Source organism: Callorhinus ursinus, unplaced genomic scaffold (genome assembly GCF_003265705.2).
Source record: "Callorhinus ursinus isolate GAN/ISIS: 27379988/994484 unplaced genomic scaffold, GSC_fseal_2.0 scaffold121, whole genome shotgun sequence".
In the NCBI taxonomy this organism is placed as follows: domain Eukaryota; kingdom Metazoa; phylum Chordata; class Mammalia; order Carnivora; family Otariidae; genus Callorhinus; species Callorhinus ursinus.
In genome coordinates, this window is record NW_027397183.1 from 22,026 (window position 1) to 29,095 (window position 7,070).

The following is a 7,070-nucleotide window of genomic DNA, read 5'->3' on the forward strand; positions in this document are numbered from 1 at the left end:
GAAATACTTTGTGTGATACTCTAATGGTGAATACTTTCATGATCCATTTGTCCAAACCCACAGAATGTAGAACACCAAGAGTGAACCCCGAGGTAAACTATAGCCTTTGGGAAATTATGATGTGCTAATGTAGGTTCATCAGTTGTTTAACAAATGCAGCACTCCAGTGGGGGATGTTGACAATGAGGGAGGCAATTCATGTGGGGGTGGAGGGCAGGAAGTATGTATGGGAAGTCTCTGTACCTTCCCCTCAATTTGTTGTGAACCTAAAACTGCTCTAAAAAATAATAGTCTTAATTTTAAAAAAAAGTAAGCACCCTTAAGAACAATCTTCCCAAAGTAAGCAATTTTGAACAATGAATGCAAATTTAGACTTTTCTAAAACTGAGTCACAAAAGTTTAACATTCATCCAATCTTTAAGGGCAGAATAAAAAAATTTACCCCACCAGAACCTGGGTTCTTATTTCTGTCTGAGTTCCTGTTCAGGGGTATAAAGATGATAGGCCAGCAGATATTCTGAGAGAATGAGGTTGGGGAGGTGGGGTGGGTTGGTGTCACTTAAGAGTTAGCTGATGTGAGGTGGTAGGACCCAGAATCCAATAACACAGATTTTATGTGAGGAAATCTGCAGGTGATAAACAGAAGGAAAGACGCCGAATTGAGTTAAAAGTCAGGCACACGTCCCTGGGTGGGCTCGAACCACCAACCTTTCGGTTAACAGCCGAACGCGCTAACCGATTGCGCCACAGAGACCCGTTTCTTGTCATTTCCTTCCTCCTTAGGTAGTAAATACCTGCTAACCTCCCGGACGTGCCACCCGCTAGATAACAGAAGTTCCAAAGCCTTGGAAAACCAGGATCGGAGTCGACGCAGCGTGTTCATCAGGTGAAGCCCCGCGTTGAACGATTCTGAAGACAAAAGGGCAACCCAACGGTCTCGTCCCATTTGCCCCACCGCCTCAAATACTAGCGTCCCCGCGGTCTGAGGCAAGTTGGCTTCACGGGAAGCTGCAAGTCGGTGGGCTCGCCTGATTGGCACTTGCCGTTTCTCCGCCTTCACCAGACAGCCCTTCGTCGCCACGCCTCCTCTTGCCCAGGACGCATGTGCGTGCTGGAGGGGGCGGGAAGGATATAGGCGGTCGGAAGGAGAGCATTTGTCCACCACGCGGGAATGTTTTCGGGGCTGGAGGGGTGCATCTGCTGCCTTCTTCGGTTTCCTGTGCCAAGCAGGGTAGCTCTACGAGGGCAGTGGTCATGGTGATGGTCGCTTTTGTGTCTCGTCGCCGAGAACAGGGTCACACATGCACCAGGACGCTCTCCTGGGACTTACTGAATTCCATTGTCTTTAGCTTTGGGGCCCTTGACGAACTGAAGAACCCCGTGAATGGAAATAATGAAAAGCTTTTCAAATGGAAATTTCTCTTTTCAAACTTCTCAAACTTCTACCAGTTCATTGCGCAGCATCCCCAGCTGGGCAACAGGAAAGGCCTACGGCGGGCCGTCCGCACGCTGGAGCTCCGCGCGCCCAGCTCCGCCGCACGCGTGCTCCGGGCGCTCTGTGGGGGCGGGCGTGGGCCCAGGCCGCCTGAAGGTGGCGGGAGGAAAGGGAGGCGCAAGGACGCAGAGAAGCTGCGGAGGCAAGTCCCGGGGCAATAAGACCCCCTAGGCGACCTGCGCAGCGGTCAGGGCCCGATCCTGGAGAGAGGAGAATGGTTCTTTTATCGTAGCTGAATGAGGAGGAAGGAAGGAAAAAGAGAGCCCGAAAGAACGAAAACCGCGTAGACCTGTAGCTCTCTTAAAAAGGGGGGGGGGCACCAAAATATTACGAAGGCTGTTAGAACGACTAAGCACAGCGGTTGCCAGCCGGCCGGTGGCTCTCGGTCCCTGCATAGTGTTTAGTACTGTGCGTTGTACTTGTAGCAACCTCGGTTCCAATCCGCCTCAAAGCCGTGTCTTGTCAGGTTGTGGCAAGGGTTACAAAGATGCAGGATCTGTGCCACGTGCCCGCGGCTCGAGAGCTGTTTCCCGTGACTCCGCAGCTCTGCGCTGAGAAAAGGGGAAACCCCACGGTGCACGCTTGAGTCAGTCATCTTGAAGTGCTGGACTGTCCCAAATCTGGAAGGAGGTGAGGGAGGTGCCACCTTGTATTGATCTCTTTCTAAAACTGAATGGTGAGGCTACAGCCATTTTTCTGGTTGAGATATTTCAAACATCAGTGGGGCCTTTTCAGACCAAAAAAGAAACGAGATGAAATGAGAGTTCGCACTCCAACTGGATGCTTTAAATAAAATCTAACAAATAAAATAAAATCTTAACTTGATAACATTTCCCCCGCCCCAATTTTTTTCGAACAGTAAATGATTGAACATAGAGTGCACAAATCTTAAGTGCAGAGCCCAGTGCATTTTGCTAAAAGTAACTGGTATCTAGATCAAATTAGGGAAAATTTATATTAGTCCAAAAATTTAGAGTTCCTTTCCACTTGTTAAGAATCAAAGGTGGAATGAAATGGGGTCACTTGCGTGAAGGGGTTTTAAAATGGAGCCAGGAAGCCATTAAGGAGATGGGCTTTTATGCACGTCTCCACTGGGTAGAACCAGGAAGTTTTGAATTGTGCCAAACCCCAAATATTACAAGGACTGAGCCCGAAAACCTGTAACTTGCCACAGGAAGAGACTTTGCTTAGTGATAGCCTTAGCAATCAATCATAGCCAGTCAAGATTAGCTTTCCGCCATCAACAACGGAAAACTAGCTAGGGGCGCTTCGGTGGCTCCGTGGGTTGAGTGTCAGATCCAGGATCTGACGGTCGCGAGTTCAAGCCCTTCATTGGACTCTGCATTCCACGCTTCGTGGAGCCTACGGGGGCGGGGGGGCGGGAGTGAAAGCTCTCACTAAGCAACTACTTAGATTGCTATTCAAGTGTGTGTGTGCCAAATTGCAGTTCTTTGATCTCAAACAGTCTTGCTTAATTATTGCCTTCTGACAGTTTTAGGTTGACATGCCTGCTGACTGTAAGAAGCAGGACCTGAGGTGACTTCAGCACAGCAGGGCCGGTGTCTCCTGGAAACCTGTGCGGTACCCATAGAAGACTTCTGTGCTCACCGATTGTGTATGGAGAGCCTTCCCCTTGCACTGTGAGTCCTCTTAGGTACCGACCTCCCTCCTTTTGGTTGAGGTCGTTGCCTTTCTTAGGGATCAGGTGGGTGACTGCCCAGAGAAATGCCCATTATGCCATGGAGGGTTTTCACTATTGAGGAGTACTCTTTTGTTTCAAAAGGTGGGAAAACTTGTGATTCCCAGTGTTTTACAACAACTGTTGGATAATTTAAAATTGCAGTGACCATTCCAGAAAACCTTTGGGGCACCCTAAAAAAGAGGATTCCAAACTTCTCTGAGACAATGGAATGCATTCCTTGAATAGTATACAAAGGACAAAATAAGTCCAAAACAGCTCTAAAAGGTTCCTTACACAGCATGCAAATAATAATAATAATAATAATAATATTTTAATAAAAGACTTTGGTCATCTGAGCAGGTAACCTTAAATTAGTCTGTCTGCTAGAAACATAATTTGGATCCAGCTATTCTTTTGAGCTTCCTACCTGAGACATAACTAAAATTTAAAAACAAACTATAAGATCTCTGTATTTGTGTGTGTATATGTATGTTATACATATGGTATTTTGCTACCTTAGGATGGTATTGCCAAAATTAATTTGTAAAACACTTCCACTTAATTGGCTTAAGGAAAATCAACTGCTTATAAATTAAGTATTCCTAAAGTTCTCAGAAATAGAATAAAGTCTAACCCAAATGTCTTTCAAGTTCATATAATCTAGGATAATCTTTGATAAATAAAAGCTAATTCAAGTTTGTTGGTTTAATAAAAACAATATCTTCAGAGTTATCAGCATTAAATATAATGTAGATAAACAACTTCTTCTACCTGGGTTTACTAATCAAATAAGCTTATGTTATCTTTGTGTAACAAAATTTGTCAACCAAAGAAGTAACTTAAAATGATGGTTAGTTAGTTGGGGGACCTGGGTGGCTCAGTCAGTTAAGCTTCTAACTCTTGATCTCAGCTCAGGTCTTGATCTCAGGGTGGTGAATTCAAGCTACACATTGGGCTCCACCCTGGTTGTAGAGTCTACTTAAGAAAAATGATGGTTAACTGTTTAAAGTCTAATCCAAGTGGGCGCCTGGGTGGCTCAGTCGTTAAGTGTCTGTCTTTGGCTCAGGTCATAGTCCCAGGGTCCTGGGATCGAGCCCCGCATCGAGCCCCGCATCGAGCCCCACATCGGGCTCCCTGCTCAGTGGGAAGCCTGCTTCTCCCTCTGACCCTCCCCCTGCTTGTGTTCCCTCTTTCGCTGTGTCTCTCTCTGCCAAATAAATAAATCAAATCTTTAAAAAAAATAAATAAAGTCTAATCCAAGTATAATTGTTAAAAACAAATAATTTAAATATGAATAAGATCAAAGTTTGTACTGTTAAACTAAATAATGGATATACATTGAATATCTAAATCATTTCCAAAAAAGATAAACATTAAATGCTAAACAGTTTATCTAGCTTTGGCTTTTAATTTTTACCAAAAAATTATTATGAGAAAGAATATATCTCAAAAATTTTGAAATGTTTTTATGAGTTTGCTAATATACTACAGGATGCTAATTTATGATAGTTTACAATTGCCTGCTTCTTAATAGTCACTGAAAAGCAAAGATTACAAATGTTCAAAAAGGTTGGAAAAGGAGCTAAAAATACAAATGAATCAAAGAGAAAATGTCAAGACACTTAGAATAATAAGCATACATTAACTCTGCATATGCCATGTGCATTGACGCTGAGAGAATGCAGACAAGGGAGCAGGTGCACTTTTGGAAGAGAAGAATCCATGAACTTTTGTAAGAGCTTTCCCCTTTCTCCTACTGTGGAAGGATTTATTGTAAATTCTGGTTTTTCAAACTGTGGTCACAAACCATTGATGAGTTATGATGAACAATTATTTAAGTAGAAAATACAAATATTATGTATATCTGTTTATATAGATGAAGGGATGATATATGTATCTTCAATTTTATCTATAATTTATAGATTTTATTATAGGTGTATTATCTATATATGAATAAAACAGAAAAGTTTTATTAAAAAAGTAGAAAGTACATGCATGGCATGTACTGAAAATAGGCAATACATGGCAGTTTATTAAACTTTTGCTTCAATTACTTATATGGTTTTATATGTGTATGTGCTGAGACATAATACACAATATTTCTTGCTGTGAAATGATCCAACATGTTTGAAAGCCACTGCTTTTGTACAACAGTAAATTGAGCGACAAAGGTTCTGTGTGGCCAGGGAGAAGGCCAATACAAGAACGGTCATCCTTTCTGTCCTGTACATGCACAGTGGTCACTCCTCAAAGCCAGGCTGCAATCGCTCTTTGATGGGCTCATATTTTGTTGCCTTGTCTTTTTTTTTTAAGATTTTGTTTATTTATTTGACAGACAGAGACACAGCGAGACAAGGAACACAAGCAGGGGAGTGGGAGAGGGAGAAGCAGGCTTCCCGCGGAGCAGGGAGCCCGATGCGGGGGCTCAATGCGGGGGCTCGATCCCAGGACCTTGGGATCATGACCTGAGCTGAAGGGAGACGCTTAAGGACTGAGCCACCCAGCCGCCCCTGTTGCCTTGTCTTTTAAGATTTATAGCCAGGCAGCAATCTTTGTTTAAAAGAACTTCGCCCTTTTCAATCTTAAGCGTGAATGCTGCTTGACATAGCTTTACATCACAGTTCAGTGAACCAGTGGCACCTGGAGCGAGGAATCTTCTTGTGTTTGGTTACACAGCTGTGATTGCGGCCCACTTTCTCTTCTTGAGAGCTTTATGCTTAGCCTGGCCTCTGCACCAGTCACATGTTTTGGCCCTCACAGGCCTCCCTCCTGGGTTTTCTGCGGGGTGCAAAAGCCCTGTTGTACGAGCAGGCTTTGCTTGATTTAGCTACTGCACAGATCCTGGGACTGCTTTCAAGTGTTGTTGCCCCAATACAGCAAAAGGGATTCTAAATGGTTTGTTTCCTGTCTAGATCCAGGCTCATCCCTTTCTTTCCAAAAAATGGCATATAAGTGAATTTCTACCAGTGACTACTGTCTTAGAAAAAGTATTGGCAAGTCAGCCTTTAGTTTTCCTTCATCTTTCATCCTTTCTTACCTTCCAAAAGCTGGAAGAGTTGTCTGTTCTGAATTTATTCAATCCCCTAATCTTTACTGATGGTTACTTATCCCACCCTATGAATCAATCACAGACTCTCAGGACCCCTTTCACGCAATACCATCAATGCAGACACACATACACCACACACAAATGCACATACACACTTACACACATAGTTACATACAATTCCAGTGAAGTCAGGAACATGATAAGCATATTTTATCACAACTAATTACCATTGTTCTGGAAAGTCAGTGCAATTAGGCAGGAAAACAAGACCAGCAGTATAAATATTTGCAAAAATGAAGTCAAAATATTTTATGTAATAGTCTACAGTGTAAGAAAATCAATGGTAAAACTTTAGGAACTGATAAGAATTAAAATCACACTTTACTGCTGAGTGGAACATATTTAAAAAGCTGAATGAATATATTGACTTTCTTTTAATTATTTGAAATGATGTCTGCATGTCTGCATGTATGTGTGTAAGGACGAGAATATTAAAATGTCAACAGTGGTTATCTCTTTGGGTAATAAGATCACAAATACTTGCTTTTTCCTTACTTATATTTTCCAAATTTTCTATACTGAACATACATTGTTTTTATAATAAAAAGATAAGTTTAATGAAAAAAGGAACCTCCCCCATTTTTTAAAACTACTTGCAATTCTGGGATTCTGGTGATGGCTTCTTTGATATTGATGCCCTCTACCATCTGTTTAGAACTTGTCCCCATCTTTTTTTTTATTTTTTTTAATTTTTTTAAAGATTTTGTGTATTTATTTGACAGACAGAGACACAGCGAGAGAGGGAACACAAGCAGGGGGAGTGGGAGAGGGAGAAGCAGGCTTCC

The 7,070-nt window shown here is 42.6% G+C and overlaps 1 non-coding gene across 1 annotated transcript; it reads right to left on the reverse strand.

Annotated features, from left to right (window-relative positions):
- Positions 1 to 680: 680 nt before the first annotated feature.
- TRNAN-GUU (transfer RNA asparagine (anticodon GUU)) lies at positions 681 to 754 on the reverse strand. Its single transcript has one exon. It is a non-coding gene; the product is annotated as a tRNA-Asn (tRNA).
- Positions 755 to 7,070: the final 6,316 nt, after the last annotated feature.